Here is a 17,783-nt window from a genome sequence, read left to right as displayed (position 1 = left end):
GGGAACTGCCATGGGAAGCAATTCCGCCTCCCTGCTTACGGGAAGTGCTTGTGTCTGTGCCCTGCAGCTCACCAGGGGCACTCTGGTCACCCGGGGGGGTTTTGGTCAGTGGTACTGCCAGTGTCACCAAAACTGTGGGAAAAACAAAACCCTCCAACAATATTTTTAATGTTAGAGAGTCAAGGCATTACTTTATTCTGGCCAGGATGTACCACAGAAATCATCTCATCCGCACATAGCCCGGGTGTGCAGAGAGAATCATTCCATGACACATGACCTTTACTAGATTTTTCAGATCTTTTATACAGTCAAAACTCATAGAAACGAATTGGGTCAGTGTTCATTGGTCTCAAGTTGTGTAGTTCTCAGTATTTGGTCTCCTATTGGATCTGGATTTCTTTGCTTCTGATGTTAATTAGATCTTCATTCCTTGGTTTTCTTATCAGTCTTTTCCGGAGGAGATGTTCCCGACTCTGGCAGAGGCAGAGTCTGGGGTAGATGTGCACAGATGGCCACTGATCTTCTGTTGATGTTCTGTCCTGGCCTCATCTCGCTGGGCCTGCTCCCAGTCTGTGGAAGTGCTGAGCCCATCAGGCCTCACCTACAGAAACAGTGCCCTGGAAAGAAGCTTCAGTTCCCTTGCCCGGGGCAAAGGTGAACAAACCTGGCTAAAGTCATATATAAAAAATGTTTAAACTGCTATGTTTGCCAACACCAGGCGTGGCTGGGGAGGAGGAAGGGCTGATGCCAGTCAGGGCTGCAGGGAGCCTCCCTTCACCGCAGGCGTGGATCCCACCCTGCGGGCCCCTGGCACAGCCTGGCAGCCCAGGGGCCTCCCCAGATCCCCTCTGGGGCCTTTGGAGGGCACTGGGCTCTGTGGCCTGAGGGAGCTGCTGGCACCTGGGGGACGTGCACGCCGGGTGGGAGTAGCAAAGACGCTGCAGTCCGGAACAACAGAGGGTTCCTCCTCGGCTGGAAGCACTGGCTGGGGAGGCTGGGTTGGGAGCACAGCAGTGACTCCAGGACACAACAGGTCCAGGTAGGAAAAGGAAGAGGTTTCACCAGGGTGAGGGTAGGAGTGTGAAAAGGATATTGTGAAATATAGAGTGGTCCAGTTTAGGAGTCAGGAGTGGTGTCCTCGCTGAGGGGGGTTTAGCTGGGCACAAGTGGAGGAGAATTCAGATATCCCAGTTGGTCTTCAGCACCTCTGAAGTTTGGGTGATGGTGCAGAGCAGAGAATGCCAGAATTGTTAGGGCTGGGACAGACCTCTAAGATCATCATTCCAGCCTCGCGCAGATCCCACCATTCCCACTAAACCATGGCATGAAGTGTCACACAGGGAGCGCCTGGAGCTGGGCCAGGCAGGCTCAGGCTGGAGATCAGGGAAAGGTTCTTCCCCCAGAGGGTGCTGGGCACTGCCCAGGCTCCCCAGGGAATGGGCACGGCCCCGAGGCTGCCAGAGCTCCAGGAGCATTTGGACAGCGCTGCCAGGGATGCCCAGGGTGGGGTTGTTGGGGGGTCTGGGCAGGGACAGGGGCTGGGCTGGGTGATCCCTGTGGGTCCCTTCCAGCTCAGGACATTCCATGATTTTCACCTCATTCACGACATTCCCAAGGCTCCCACTGTAGTTAGTTGGCCATGGCCGTGAGATGTGTGATCTCCACACACCTCCACCTGTGAGTTTGTTCCAGTTTTCCATATGACCTCACATGACACGGATTGCACAGCACAGCCCTGGCTGGTGCCATTTCCTGGGGGTTTTCCATCGTCCCACTCTGCTCCATCTTCTCCTGCCCCCTGAAAGCATCTGACAACCTCCCCCGAGCCCCAGCCTCTCCTGATGAACTGCTCAATCAAACCCAGCTGTAACTGCAGCATCCCTCTCCTGTAATTTTCTCTTTATTAGCCGGGATCATTAAAACCCAAACAAATTGATAGTGCATTTTCATTGAGAAATACCTTTACATTCGTCTTAGCATCCCAAACACCGATTAAGCTTTATAGAGTTTTATACCTCAGAGCTTAATTTTGCTAGGCATTGATAGCAGAAAATCGGAATAGAATGTCATTTCTTGGTGAAAACAACCACCTTTTCCCACCCACCCAGTTAATTGTGTTTGGTTGTGGGGTTTTTTTTAGCAAAAGTTGAAAAAATGTGCAGGTTTGACTGAAATGGCCTCGTGCTGTTGGTGTCACCACCTTCTGCTGGTGAATCCTGGAATCCCTGAGGCTGGAAAAGCCCTCCGGGATCACAGAGTCCCAGCTGTGCCCGATGCCCACCTTGTCCCCAGCCCAGAGCTCTGAGTGCCACCTCCAGGAATTCCTTGGACACCTCCAGGGATGGGCACTCCAAAGCTCCCTGGGCAGCCCCTGCCAAGGCCTGAGCACCCTTTCCATGGGGAAATTCCTGCTGCTGCCCACCCTGAGCCTCCCCTGGCCCAGCCTGAGGCCGTTCCCTCTCCTCCTGTCCTTGTTCCCTGTGAGCAGAGCCCGACCCCCCCGGCTGCCCCCTCCTGTCAGGGACTTGTGCAGAGCCACAAGGTCCCAAATGATCCCTCCAAGCTGCTCCCTCCCCCTGAGGAGCTGTACAAACAATGGGCACTGTGCTCCTTCCCTACAGCAGCTGCTGGAGAAGCCTTGGAGCCAAGAGAATTTCTGTGACACTCATCTTGTACTCATCTTCCCAGAAGCTGTTCCTGCCTCTCACAAAGAATTTTCCGGTTGGAAGCAAACAAACTCCAGCCACAATTATGGAACAGTCAGAACAGGGAGAGCCAGCACAGGTGCTTTGTTATTAGGAATGTTCCAAGAATTTCACCAGGTCCTTGTGGAAGATCCTACCCAAAGTCATCCCCCACCCATGGCTGAAAAAGAGTACAGGATAATGTTAATTATTATTCAAACCAATACAGGATAATTTAGTAGTGCCTTGCTGTTCCTGGCGATGTGTGACTGGTCACAGGTGGGACTCCGTGGTCCTGGGAAGCTCCATGTGAGCAGCAGCAGAGCTCTGCAGCTCTGCAGGTGGAATTGGCTGGCTACAGGAGGTGGCTGCTGGACGCTCTGTGTGTTCACCTGGCCATTTCCCCAAAGCAGAGAGGTAAATTTGCTGTTTTCCTCTGCATTTCTCTGCAGGGGTTAAACCACCCCAGCTCCTCCGGCTGTGCTGGCTCTCCTGGAGTTTGCCTGGCTTCAGCTCCTGCCCACAGCTGCTTGTTCTGCCTGTCTGGCCCAGATTAGAGACCTTTGGTACCTGTTGTTTGCTCCCTGGGAAGGCACTTCACTGTAATCAAGGCTTCTCCTAATCGTCTTTCTGATGAATTAAACAGATTAAACTCTTTGAATCTCCCCGGGTAAAGAACTTTTTCTAATAGCCAAATTATTTCTGCAGCTCTTTTCTGCCCTCTCTCTAATTTGTTAAAGGCTTTTAAAAACTTTTTCCTCTCAGCTGTGTCGTATTTCCAGCAGACATCTGGTGAGCTGAAGTGGGAACAAGGGCTGGGGATCAGGAGACTTCTCCCAGCTGCTGATGGAATATTTCATCTGCCTCTTCCTCGTGGCTGGGTGCTTTGGAGGAGGCTCTCACCGGGATCTCTGCCCTGTTGGCCTTCCCCTGATCCTTACCCCTAAACACTCCACCCCTTCATCCCCATCGTGCTTTGGCCACCCAACCCCTTCCTAACACACCAGGCTCCCCCCCACCTCCCCTTCCCTGCCAGTCCCCTCTGAGGAGTTTGTCCCCATCCCCTGCAGCCCCCAGTTGTTCAGTGACCCCCATGGCTCCCTGCTGGCAGCTGTGCCATGGCTTTCCTGCTGCCCTGTGGTTTCCAGCCCCTCCTGTTTGCTGCCCACTCTGGGCACTGCTGCAGACACCCCTCACTGGGGCACCGATCCCACACCTGGTTTTGGGGAGCACCCCTAATTTCATTGTGCCTATTCCCGAGTGCATCCGTGGTTTCTGATGTGTCCATAACCCGTGTGGCTTTGCTGCCACATGGCTCCTCATGCCCAGCCTCCCCTGAGACAGCACTCCAAAGGACCTCAGGAGGAGTTTCTTCCTGGAAAGGGTTGTCAGGCATTGGGATGGGCTGGAGTTCCCACCCCCGGAGGTGTCCAGGGAATTCCTGGAGGTGGCACTCAGAGCTCTGGGCTGGGGACAAGGTGGGCATCGGGCACAGCTGGGACTGGATGGGCTGGGAGGGCTTTTCCCACCTCAGGGATCCTGGGATTCTGTGGTCTCTCCAGCACACTGCCCCTCGAGCACTGGTTTGATGCCCAGGTTTTATCCCCTCCTCCTTTCTCTGTGCTTTGTGCACCAGGAATGCCAGCAGAGCTCCTGTGCTGCCTGTGCTGGGATGGCAGCGACTTCCAGTGAAGCTTCCACTCGGTCCTGAGGGAAGTTGGCATTCCCTGGAACACAGGTGCAGCTCAGGCAGGGGGAGAGGAGACACTGCAGAAATACTGCTCCACCTCAATCAAATCTTGGGCATCTTGGGGTTTGTTTGTGTCATTTTCAAAGGTGGAGGGAAGTGGTGAAGGCAGGATTTGATTATGTGAACACAGCAAGGTTTGATGTGTGAACAGCTAGGGCTTTCTGTTGGGAATGAGGGGAAGTTCCAAGTGTGGACAAGCTTGGACACTGCAGGAAAATAAAGGCAGGTTTCTGGAAGGACAAGGGGGAATGGCTTCCCAGTGCCAGAGGGCAGGGCTGGATGGGAGATTGGGAATTGGGAATTGCTGGCTGGGAGGGTGGGGAGGGGCTGGGCTGGAATTGCCAGAGCAGCTGGGGCTGCCCCTGGATCCCTGGCAGTGCCCAAGGCCAGGCTGGACATTGGGGCTGGGAGCAGCCTGGGACAGTGGGAGGTGTCCCTGCCATGGCAGGGGTGGCACTGGGTGGGATTAAAGATTCCTCCCAACAGTGATTTGGGTTGGGAGGGGGTGGGAGTTGCTCCCTGCCCCGTTCCCAGGGCTGGGGCTGTCCCCAGGTGCAGCCGTGCCCTGCCAGCCTCTCCCGTTGCTGTTCCCCCGTCCCAGGTCGCTGCCTGACCCTGTCCCCTCGCTGCTGTCCCACTTTTCCCGCAGCGAGCGGCGTTGATGGGACATTAATGACCCAGCAGAGCCCTGCCCGGCACTGGAGCTGTGCAAACGGGATGGTTCTGTGTTGGTGACTCTGTCCTGCACTGACAGCTCTGCTCCGCTGTGCTCTCTCCTCCGGGCGCCGCTTCCCAGCCCAGGGAGACCGCTCCTCACTCGATCCTTGTTCCTGTTGCCGTGGGAAACTGGGGATCAGGCACTGGACAGGAGCGTTCAGGGCACAGGCAGTTCCAGCAGTTTAGGTGACACTGCCAGTGTGGCACCTCCCCTTCAAAGGCCACCTTGGGCTTTCCTTCTTCCCCCTTTGTTCATGGTGATAATGATCCACGATTCTCTTCAACAAAAGACAAACAAAATTACTACAGGAAATGGGTTTGTTTTCCAACTGCGAGGCATCCTCTGACATTAAATTTGGAAAGTGCTGAAATGTTTATTTTCTTCATTAACGAAACTGCAGGCAAGGGTGGCATTTTTTTAAGCTGTAAGAAATCAGATGGCACCTAAATGGGGAGAAGAAAGGCCCGTTTATCACGGTAAAGGAGGAGGGGTTTGGAAACCGAGGGGCTGAACCATGACTGATGAGTTTAGGTGAAGTTCCCGTCTCTACCAAGGGCTCGTTGTGCAGCTCGGACAATTCGATTTGTGTCTTGTTTTGCCCATGCCCAGCTTTTCCTTCAGTTTCCAGTGGTCGAATGCAACCCCCTGTTGGAGGCCGGATCACCCTCCTGAGGTCCCCTCTGTGCTGGGGTGACCAAACACGGCAGAAGGAGGTTGGACAGAGCTCTGGTGGAATCCATCTGCCCCAAATGCAAAGGGGGTGCCTGGGAGGGGGCTGGGGGCTCCTGCACTGAAAGGCAGCTTTTATTTAAGTGCATCCTAACAAACAGGTTATCCATGGAAGCTCTGGCTGCCCCTGGATCCCTGGCAGTGCCCAAGGCCAGGCTGGACATTGGGGCTGGGAGCAGCCTGGCACAGTGGGAGGTGTCCCTGCCATGGCAGGGATGGCACTGGATGGGATTTAAGGTCCCTCCCAACCCAAACCATTCTGGGATTCTGTGGTTCTGTGGAACAGGCAACAGTACCAGCCCCAGGAGTCAGCTGCAGGTCTCATTTGCCTTCCCTGGTTAAAACAAAAAAGAATTATTATCAAAGTAACCTGGCTTCCCAAGAGTATTTCAGGTTTTCCTTCTGTGACTTGTCTCTCCGGGGGTCTGTGGTTCGTTGCTTTGTGATCAGAGACAGCTTGCTGTATCAAAATGTTTCACTTCTCATTGTTATTGAAAATAGAAATTAATTTTTAGACCTCCATGACCATTACTTAGTGAGGAAAAAAAAAGGGGGTAAAATCTGAGATTTCTGGAGGCTGGGGGAGCTGTTTGTGAGAAGCTGGAATGGGAAGAGGCTCCAGCAGCAGTGAGTTCAGAGCAGGAATCACAGCAGAGGGGTCTGGGGGTCCCTGCTGGCCCTGCAGCCACGGCAGCAAAAAGCTGCTGCACAAATACCCCAAGTTCAGGACCCCCAGGTGTCTGTGGGTTTTGCATTAACTCGAGGTAATGGATGGTGCCAGCACCCAGCCGGGTTTTCAGACTGGATAACGGGATACAAATGGAGTGTTTTGGGCAAAGGGAGAAATACAGTGTTATATTCCTGTTTTGTTCTCATTAGTTCTCTTTTATATAAATAGTAACTGTGCAGGGTGTAATACATCCTCTCCTGTCAGGGTGTATCAGGGAAGTGCTCTGGCTGGGCAATTGCTCTGTGAAAAATTAAGGGGTTTGCCTCATTCTATCAACATGTTTTGGTTTCACTGGTGAATAAAAATAGATTTTTAAATAACAGCCACAAAAAGTAATAAAACCCAGAACAGAGCCTGTTTTCCTTCCAGGGGTGGATTCAGCTGGAATAGATCACAGGGTAATTAATTACTAAGGACCATTATTACAAATACAGCTACAAAATCTACTGAAGGTTGTGGTGATTCTTAATTTCTCTCAGCCCCCTGTGAGAGGTCAGCCAGCTCTCCACAGGATTGTGTGGAGGGGAGGGGGTGAAAAATTCACTTTGCTCTCTGGGAATGCAGCAGCTGTTCTGGGTATTGTGCAGACCCCCAGAGACTGAGGCGCAGACCTGACTGGGTCTAGAACATTCTGCAACTCTGAGCGCGGCTTCTTCCTGTTCGTGTCACTCCTGGGGTGGGAGGTCCAGTTTGCTTTGATGGTTCCCCATTAAACCAGGTGCTTTGGGGTTTCGAGGCCGTTTCTCCTGCAGGAAGGTTCCAAAGGGATCATGGATGTGCCGGGATGATTCACTCCAAACCATCCCTGTGAGCTGATCTCTCCCAGAGGAATGTGCAGCTCCCACCCCTGGCACATGGAAGTGTTGTGGGGTCAGGCACCAGGATCCCAAAACCAGAGATCCCAGAATGGTTTGGGTTGGAAGGGACCTTAAATCCCACCCATCTCACCCCTTTCCATGGCAGGGACACCTCCCACTGTCCCAGGCTGCTCCCAGCCCCAATGTCCAGCCTGGCCTTGGGCACTGCCAGGGATCCAGGGGCAGCCCCAGCTGCTCTGGCAATTCCAGCCCAGCCCCTCCCCACCCTCCCAGCCAGCAATTCCCAATTCCCAATCTCCCATCCAGCCCTGTCCTCTGGCACTGGGAAGCCATTCCCTGGCTCCTGTCCCTCCAGGCCCTTTCCCAGGGGGAGTGCCAGGCTTAAGGTCTGAGTCCCTGGAAAATTCAATCCTGTTTGACCCTTGTGCTCCCAGAAAACCCTTGGGACTGCTTAGGAAGTGTCCTACAGGAGACCTCACCCCTTTGTGAAGCTCCGACCCCCAAGGAGGGTTCTGGAGAGGATGTTGCTGTGGCTCTGATCTGATGTGGGTGTTTCTCAGGTTCCAGGCTCGTTGCTGGCAGCAGGGAAGCGCTTTCTCTCGGCAGGGAGCTGATGGAGCAGGGAAGATGAGCAATCAGGGCAGACAGTCCCATGTCAGGCAGATCTGAGCCATCAGCATCACCTGGCAGAGCCCGGGGAGAAAGTGCTATTTCTGGCAGGGCCTTGATTCCCAGAGAATCAAGATGATTTATGATTAGGAAAGGCTGCTGAGGATGGGCTTGGAGAGGGAGAAGTTTATCACTTGGGTTGAGCATCCTGTGATGGCTCTGACGTCCCCAGCTCGTGCTCTGAAGATTTTGTGTCAGGCAGCGTTTATGCAGAGTGAGACGGGTTTTACTGGGTTTTATTCTCATTCCACTTCATTCCAGAGGGAAATGGCTTGGAGCACCTCTGGTGGATGAGAGCAGGGGCGCCCTTAGCTCGTTCTCAGACAGGAAACTCCATGGAGTCCCATGGAGCAAAAGGAAAAGGGATCTTGGCCAGTGCCCCTGGACACAGGGACCATTCCCAGGACCTTAGGTGATGTTCTGCTTCAGGCTGGTGGAGTTTGCTCCTTCCTGAGCATCCTGCACAGGATTCCCTGGGTGGGAGGGTGATCAGAGGGATGGAGCACTCCTCCTGTGGGGAAAGGCTGGGAGAGCTGGGAATGTTCACCTGGAGAAGAGAAGGATCCAGGGAGAGCTCCGAGCCCCTTGCAGGGCCTAAGGGGCTCCAGGAGAGCTGCAGAGGGACTGGGGACAAGGCCTGGAGGGACAGGAGCCAGGGAATGGCTTCCCAGTGCCAGAGGGCAGGGCTGGATGGGAGATTGGGAATTGGGAATTGCTGGCTGGGAGGGTGGGGAGGGGCTGGGCTGGAATTGCCAGAGCAGCTGGGGCTGCCCCTGGATCCCTGGCAGTGCCCAAGGCCAGCTGGACATTGGGGCTGGGAGCAGCCTGGGACAGTGGGAGGTGTTCCTGCCATGGCAGGGGTGGGGCTGGGTGGGATTTAAGGTCCCACCCAACCCAAACCATTCCAGGATTCTCTGGTTGTGTCTCTCTGGCACTGGAGGTCAATGGATGGATTGAGGAAGGTGGGATTTACTCCATTCCCACCCACAAGTGCTTCCAGCTTCCGTCACTGCTGACCAGCTGGCCACGAGGTCTGTGCTGTGTCCAGGTGTGATGGTGTCACCTGCAGTGACTCCCCATCACTCAGGGAATTCCCTGGGGTTGGATCCAGCTCTGTCAGTGTCTTTCTGGTGGTCTCTGATAAGAAAAATTGCCTGAAAATCTGTTGGAAAAGCACTGGGAAAGGGCACCAGTGGCTCTTTTGGAGCTGGTATTTACCGAGGGAAAGCTGCTGGAGGGGCTGGAGGCAGGGAGTAATTCGGGGGATAATGGCCAGAAAACAACATAAAAGGCTGCAATTTGTTATTCTGAGGAAAGGAAGGAAGGACAGCGATAGGCTGGTGATGGCAGAGTTCAGAAAAGCCGATTGCAGCTCAGCCAGGGGAGCAGCAGCGGCAGGATCCTCCCGGGAGGAGAGGCAGAGGCAGGGGAACTGCAGCAGCACTGTCTGATCCTGCAGGAAGCTGCTCCAAACCACGGGCTCCTGCTGCAGAGGGAAGATGGGCGCTCCTGAGGACATGGGGGAATGAAAAGGATCCTCCAGACGCCCAGGAACAGGGACAGATTACTGGGGGTGAACATATAGGAATGGACTCCTGCCTATGGAAGTGGAGGCAGAGAACAGAAGGCGTAAAATGGGCAAAGAGCATAAACGACAGGCAGGCATAAACGCATCTGAAATGAGAGGAAGACAAAGGCAGGGGAGGGAAGCAAATGAAGGCTGAGGCCTCGTGATTTCAGTCTTCAGGAAAAGGTTAATTGTGAGCAGACACTCACTGCAGTTACCTTAACACGGGGTTAACAGGGAAAAAGGAGATTACAGCGTGCTCAGATGAATCAGATACCTGATAAACCCCACCCCAGGATGTGCTCCGAGTTGTGATAGAGCCTCCAGACCAGTGCTGCTTATCAGGGAGGGGGCGTGAGGGACATGGGGAAGTGCTGGAGGTGCAAACCTCACATGGAAAATTCCAGAGCTGAAGGCAGAGTGAAGGAGCTGAGGAGGTACCAGGGAACACAATGGAATAATCAGTTTGTGGGTAGGGAGAGGAGACTGAGGTGATAACAAAGAGCCCGCGGGGATTTTCAGGGACAAATCACGGCACGGCAGTGGTTTGCTCTGACAGGTGAGGGGCTCAGAGGTGAGGAAGGGACTGGGGCACTTTGGATGAACCTGAGGTGACAGTCACCTTCCCAGACCCCTCCTCAGGGCAGCCGTGGCTCTGTGCCACACTCAGGAGTGGTTTTTTTACTCCCTGTTTTTTCAGCTGGTTGGTAAGAAATGCTCCAAGTGCCACCAGCCAACAGTGGAGCCCCTTGGGAGGCACTGACAGATTTCAGAGAAACAGCGAAGGAAAGGCAAAGCTGAACAGAGAGGAGAGGTCCCACCCAGTGCCAGCCCTGCCATGGCAGGGACACCTCCCACTGTCCCAGGCTGCTCCCAGCCCCAATGTCCAGCCTGGCCTTGGGCACTGCCAGGGCTCCAGGGGCAGCCCCAGCTGCTCTGGGCACCCTGTGCCAGGGCCTGCCCACCCTCCCAGGGAAGGGCTTCTCCCCAATGTCTAATTTGAATCAACTCTCCCAGCTTAAAACCATCCCAGCCCAACCCAGGCTGTAATGCTTTGATTTGCACAGTGAGGACTTCTGGAGGCAGAGGATCTACGACTTGTCCAGGACCCTGTGACAAAGCTGTAATCCCACAAATTGCGGGATTTTCTTCTGATCTCAGCCTCCAAATATTTGTAGAGCTGTAGATAATCCCTGCACCTGCTGGTGCCTCTGTGTGCATGTCCTGTACCGCTGACGCTGCTCCTCTGTTCATGGCACACCTAAAAGAAATCATTTCAATTGAACAACAGAATGCTACAAACATTCTCAGTTTAAATATTACATTTCAAGTTCATTCAGTCAGTTTGGGAAACCCTGGGTTCAGTTAATGGGAACATCCCAGCTTGGGTCTGTTCTGGCTTATGGGATTCCTTGTGCAAACATCCTTTCACACAAAGGCTTTGTGACACCAGAGCCGAGCCACCCTTTTGTGCTGCTGCATTTATTTGGGGCAGCTCCTCCCAGAGCTGTCTAAGCTCCAAATCAAAGTCTGCTGGAAGCAGAGGAATATTCCCGTGCTTTGTTTGGGTGCTCTCCCACAGAACCCCAACAGCAAAACCTTGAGCTGTGTCTTGAATGCCCGTAACCAACAATAATATTGGGGAAGAATATTCTTAAAAAGTCATTTTTCCCCTTTTGCAGCATGTCTTTAATAGAAGACAGAAACATCTGAATGAATTTTATATGTTCCCTGAACTGCTCCAGCCTTTGAAATAACTCAGCTTGAGGTTTTAGTCAATATGAATGGAGACATTTAAAACATCTGTGTGCTCTTCTCTCAATATGAGATGGCAAAAGGCTAAAGAGATGAAAATAGAGAGTGCAGGCAGAGCTGCAGCCAGTGCAGAGCAGCCTCCACGGGGAGAGGCCACTGCTAATGGGAATGGAGGCATTAGATAGGAATTTATAGCAGGCTGATGCTAAAGAAACCCCTTTCTTGCATTCCTTTGAAAAAAAAAGTGGCTAAACCTCATCAAAACCCAGCCTGATTTGATTTTCGAAATTTGAAAAAAGTTACATAATTGGAGCATTTTGCAAATATCATTGATAGGAGCGAGGGAGAATCACAGGGTCAGGGAATCCTCCAGGCTGGAAAAGCCCTGTAAGATCAGGTGTGACCATCAGCCCAGCCATGGTCACCACAGAGCCATGGTCACCACAGAGCCATGGTCACCACTGGGCTATGGTCACCACTGAGCCATGGTGACCACTGAGCCATGGTCACCACTGGGCCGTGGTCACCACTGGGCCATGGTCACTACAGCCATGCTCACCACAGAGCCATGGTCACTACAGAGCCATGGTCACTACAGCGACCGAGCCATGGTCACCAGTGGGCCATGGTCACACCACTGAGTCATGGTCACCAGTGGGCCATGCTCAGCACTGAGCCATGGTCACTACAGCCATGGTGACCACTGGGCCATGGTCACTCCTGGGCTGTGGCCACCCCTGAATCAGCTGGATCTGCTCGTTTGGAGTTGCCCAGGCTGGAGTGGCGGAGGGTTTGTACCCAGAGCTGGGAGGCAATTCCTGGTGGGGAATCTGTGAGCACCATCCTTGGTGCTGTCATTGGAACTGCAGGAGAAGTTAAATCAGCCCTGGTGCTTCTGCACCAGCAGAGCAAAACCTCGGGGGGAGCTTTGGAAACGCTGGGGGCTCCTGAAGGATTGGAGCAGTTGGGTGATGCTGAAAACGCATCAGCAGCACAGGAAGGTGAGGATGGGGGAGGAGAAGCACGGAAATAGTGGGGGGTTCTCACATGGATCACCTGGTGCCACAGTTCAGCTGTGTCATTCATGGGGGTGGCAAAAACGGCTTTGATGTGTGCTGCTCTTCTGGTCCTGGAAAGGACTGCCATGCCGTGGGTCACATCTGCCATGCCGTGGGTCGGGTCCTTCATGCCATGGGTCGGGTCCTTCATGCCATGGGTCGGATCCATCGTGCCATGGGTCGGGTCCCTCATGCCATGAGTTGGATCCTTCATGCCATGGGTCGGGTCTTTCATGCCATGGGTCGGATCCATCATGCCATGGGTCGGATCCATTGTGCCACGGGTCAGATCCATCGTGCCATGAGTCAGATCCTTCATGCCATGGGTTGGATCCTTCATGCCATGGGTCGGGTCCTTCGTGCCACGGGTCGGATCCATCGTGCCATGGGTCGAGTCCTTTGTGCCATGGGTCGGATCCATCATGCCATGGGTCAGATCCATCATGCCATGAGTCAGATCCGTCATGCCATGGGTTGGTTCCTTCATGCCATGGGTCAGGTCCCTCATGCCATGGGTCAGATCCATCGTGCCATGGGTCAGGTCCCTCATGCCATGGGTCAGATCCATCGTGCCATGGGTCGGGTCCATCATGCCATGGGTCGGATCCATCGTGCCATGGGTCAGATCCATCATGCCATGGGTCAGATCCATCGTGCCATGGGTCAGATCCTTCATGCCATAGGTCGGGTCCTTCATGCCACAGGTCGGGTCCTTCATGCCATGGGTCAGATCCTTCATGCCATAGGTCGGGTCCTTCATGCCATGGGTCGGGTCCATCATGCCATGGGTCAGATCCATCGTGCCATGGGTCGGGTCCATCATGCCATGGGTCAGATCCATCGTGCCATGGGTCAGATCCATCATCCCATGGGTCAGATCCATCATGCCATGAGTCAGATCCTTCATGCCATGGGTTGGTTCCTTCATGCCATGGGTCGGGTCCCTCATGCCATGGTCAGGCTCATCCCAGCTGATGAATATTATTCAGCCTAACCCGTTTGTCAGGGCTGCAGTATAGCCCTGCTACCTGGAGTATCCTGTGTGAGTGTTGTGGTTTGCTCGTGTCAGCTGTGGGGACTTTCATCCCTGAGAGGCTCTGAAGCCCTCGGGGCTGGGAGGGATGAAATCTCTCGTGGGATTAAGTCGTGTGATGCAGTAAATTGGTCAGTGTTTGAGCAAATTATAACAGACTGAGCAGCCTGGGAATGTTCTCCTTTCCCAGATTCCCAAGCCAGCTGGTCGGATGGGAGCAGAAGTTCCCTGGGTCTCCCAAGGAGCTGGGACTCCGCTTTGTAAATCGAAATCAAGCACCTCCTTGTGCTTCATAAGCAGCAAATGCTGCCAGTGATCATTTGGTTGGGCTTCTTAGAGGATTCTTCAGGCTGGTTTGGGAAATGGAGCTTTGTTCTCCTGCTTTTCCCCTCATCAGGCCCGGTGGGGAACTGGGGAAGGCTGGAACTTTCAATATCCTGGCTCCGGGCTGTACCTGGTGTGTGGATGTGGTGTCACAGCTCACTCCTGCTCCTCCTGCTGTCCACTGGAATTCCCTGTGAAAAACACAATTGGGTGCAACAGAACTGGGAAGAGAAGATGACCCGTGGATTAGAGGTCGTTATGGAATGAACAGTGGTCATTCTTCAGAGGATTTCATAGAATCCCAGGATGGTTTGGGTTCTAAGAGACCTCAAATCCCACCCAGCCCCACCCCTGCCATGGCAGGGACACCTCCCACTGTCCCAGGCTGCTCCCAGCCCCAATGTCCAGCCTGGCCTTGGGCACTGCCAGGGATCCAGGGGCAGCCCCAGCTGCTCTGGGCAGAGTCTTGTTTATCTTTCCTCTTGCATGTCCCATCAAGGTTACCTGCTTGCATTCCTGCCACCTTTTGCATTCTCCTTTCCCCCCTCAGGAGCCCATTCCCATGGAAACTTCCTCATCAGTGCAGCTCATCTCAAAGAAATAATTGGCATGAGGAGGATCTATGGAAAATATATTCCTGTGTAATTAGGAAAAAAGCACCTGTTCTTCCTTCAGTGGGCACCAGGCAGTGGATGAGCTCTAATAGTGCTGTTTGCAAATATCAAATAATAATGGGAAGTGTGACAATAATGAAGTAAGTAATCAGAGGAGCTGTTGAGTACAGGTGCCTCCATTTACAGCTCTTTCATCAAAGAGAAAATTAAGCGCTCTCAGAATATTATGGCAAATTGCTGCTGTTCCATGACTGCTAATCAGGTGGAGTGTATAAATGCAACAGGAAAAATCTTTGGGAGCAATTATGGCAGTGGATGATTAGCACACGGAGCACATCCTGGGACAGGGAGCAGGCTCCTTTCTCTGCCCGCAGATGGAAATGCTCATTACAAAAACAAGCCTGGAGGCACAGGCACCTCTGAAGTTTGGGTGGTGGTCAGGGCAGAAAATTCCAGAATTGTTAGAGTTGGAGACCTCAAAGATCATCATTCTTTGAACATTCATCTTTGAACAATCCCACCATTCCCACTAAACCATGGCATGAAGTGTGACACAGGGAGTGGCTGGAGCTGGGCCAGGGCAGGCTCAGGCTGAGATCAGGGAAAGGCTCTTCCCCCAGAGGGTGCTGGGCACTGCCCAGGCTCCCCAGGGAATGGGCACGGCCCCGAGGCTGCCAGAGCTCCAGGAGCGTTTGGACAGCGCTGCCAGGGATGCCCAGGGTGGGGCTGTTGGGGGGTCTGGGCAGGACCAGGGGCTGGGCTGGGTGATCCCTGTGGGTCCCTTCCAGCTCAGGACATTCCATGATTCTCTGATCCCACTTATTTTTTTCAGGATGGTGACTCCCCCCTGCCCTGGGCACCTGTCCCAGTGTTTATCCATTTTGTCCCCGTTGTTTGTCCCTGTTGTTTGTCCCCATTGTGTCCCATGGGCCCCTCCAAGCCTGAGGTTCCTCTTCTCCTCAGGGGCTCAGGACCCCACTGAGGTAAATGCTCTCTCTGGGTGGGATGTGGGGTACAGGGAAATGCCTGACCTTACTGACACCCTTCAGTCAAGCTCCACATTTTGTTCCTCCCAGGGCATGGGAAGTATCCTGGATTTAGGTGGCACACGGCATCCTTTCCATTCACGGAATCATTAGAGCTGGAAAAGACCCCTAAACCCATCCAGTCCCAACCCTTTCCCAGCTCTGCCAAGGCCACCCCTCACCCGTGTCCCCACATGCCACAGACACAAGTTTTTGGAGCCCTTCCAGGCAGCAGTGGCTCTAAGCATCCTTCCATGGTCTGCCTTAAAGCCCGAGCTTCCCGTTCTCCAGGGCCTTTCCTCAGGACCTGGCCAAGGCCTCGTGCCTGGGAGCAGGCCTGGAGTCGTGGTCAGTGTGACAGAAGAAGGCTGAGTTTGGCTGTCTCAGGAGAGAGGATAACATAATCCCATTATGAGCCCAGGGTATCTCCATCTGTATTCCCTGCTTCTTTCCAAGTCTCTGTTGCTGGGCTTTACAAACCTGTCAGATTTCATTATTTTTGGGCAGTTTGGGATTGTGAAGCTGTTCCTGTGCTGGTGCTTGGCGGGTAGATGTGCTGATCTCTGCCTGGATCCACCCGATCCATGTATCCGCCCAGTCCCTGCATACGGAAGCAGCCTGCTGCCCTTTTATTTGCTGTGTGCTGCTCCCTGGGGTGCCTCCTGTCATCCCCAGCCCTGCTCACACCCAGAGCTCCCAGGGGAGAGCTGAGCCCAGGCAGGGAGCTGGGGATGTGACTCCTATCAGATCCCAGACTGGGTTGGGTTGGGTTGGAAGGACCTTAAAGCTGATCCCGTTCCACCCCTGCCATGGGCAGGGGCACCTCCCGCTATCCCAGGTTGTTCAATTCCCATCCAGCCTGGCCTTGGACACAGCTTTTGAGTTGTGTTTTACAGGGTGGGAAGGGGGCAGACAGCTGCTTCCCTGAAAAGGAGGGGAGCCTGGAAAAATGACCAGGTACATCCTGGATGTCTGCTGGAAAAGCCAAGCCACAGGTCAGCCTTCCCCAGAGCTGTGATGCACTGATAGGGCAGAGCCCTGCCCCAGGATTGCTTCCAGAGGTGTGGGATCATCCCCACAGTGAGGGTGAGGTGCTGGGGCAGCAGCTGTGAGTGGGCTCGTGTTCAGCACAGCGGCCTCGAGCGGAGGTTTGGCTCTGCCAAACACCAAACCCAGAATCCCAGAATCCCTGAGGTTGGAAAAGCCCTCCCAGCCCATCGAGTCCCAGCTGTGCCCGATGCCCACCTTGTCCCCAGCCCAGAGCTCTGAGTGCCACCTCCAGGAATTCCTTGGACACCTCCAGGGATGGGCACTCCAAACCTCCCTGGGCAGCCCCCTCCAGTGCTTGAAAACCCTTTTTGTGAGGAAGTTCTTCCTGAGCTGAAGGTCCCTGAGAGCTCTGGGACAGGGATGGACTCACCCGGCCAGTCCCTCATTGTGGTGTGTACCCATTTACAGGGCTGCTGCTCCTACCTTGGAGATAGAAAACCGAAACCTTCAGAAATAACCCCCAAACCTCCACCTGGAGCTGGGAGGCAGCACTGGCACTGCTGATGGATGCTCGAATTCTTGGCTACAAACCAACATCTGCAGCTCTGCGGCTGCTGCCAGACAGCTCTGGCCCCGTCAGGGCTGCTCTTGTCAGACCGATCCTCCCAGGCTGGGCCCAGCCCAGCTCAGCACAGGATTGATGAGAGCACTTTCCCCTGGCACGCTCTCTTCCAATGCTGCTGCTCATGTCCCCCGTGGGGCCACTTCATGCTGGAAGGTTTGCAGAGCTGTATCTTAATTTGCTACCAGCTGCCGGCAGTGCTGCTCTGACACCCCTCCATCACCGCTCTCCCTCGGCTGCAGCTCACAGGCCCTTCAGAGTTCTTTAGAACAGATGTAGAGGCAAGGAAAGAATCTTCTTATATAATGTTTGTTAGAGCAAGGGGAGGGGGTTGTATCTTCAGGGGTTTGAGCCTCTCCAGGAAGGTGCTGCAGTGATTTCTTCATCTTGGAATCACAGGTCTGGTGAGTTTGGAAAAGCCCTCCCAGACCATCGGCTCCAACCCTTCCCCAGCAATGCCCAGGCCACACTGACCCCTGTCCCAAGTGCCACATCCACAGGGCTCTGAAATCCCTCTGGGGATGGGCACTCCAAAGCTCCCTGGGCAGCCCCTGCCAAGGCCTGAGCACCCTTTCCATGGGGAAATTCCTGCTGCTGTCCACCCTGAGCCTGCCCTGGCCCAGCCTGAGGCCGTTCTCTCTCCTCCTGTCCCTGTTCCCTGCCAGCAGAGCCCGACCCCCCCGGCTGCCCCCTCCTG

This window comes from Corvus cornix, chromosome 5, assembly GCF_000738735.6.
Source record: "Corvus cornix cornix isolate S_Up_H32 chromosome 5, ASM73873v5, whole genome shotgun sequence".
Classification (NCBI taxonomy): domain Eukaryota; kingdom Metazoa; phylum Chordata; class Aves; order Passeriformes; family Corvidae; genus Corvus; species Corvus cornix.
This window is presented reverse-complemented; position numbering follows the sequence as displayed.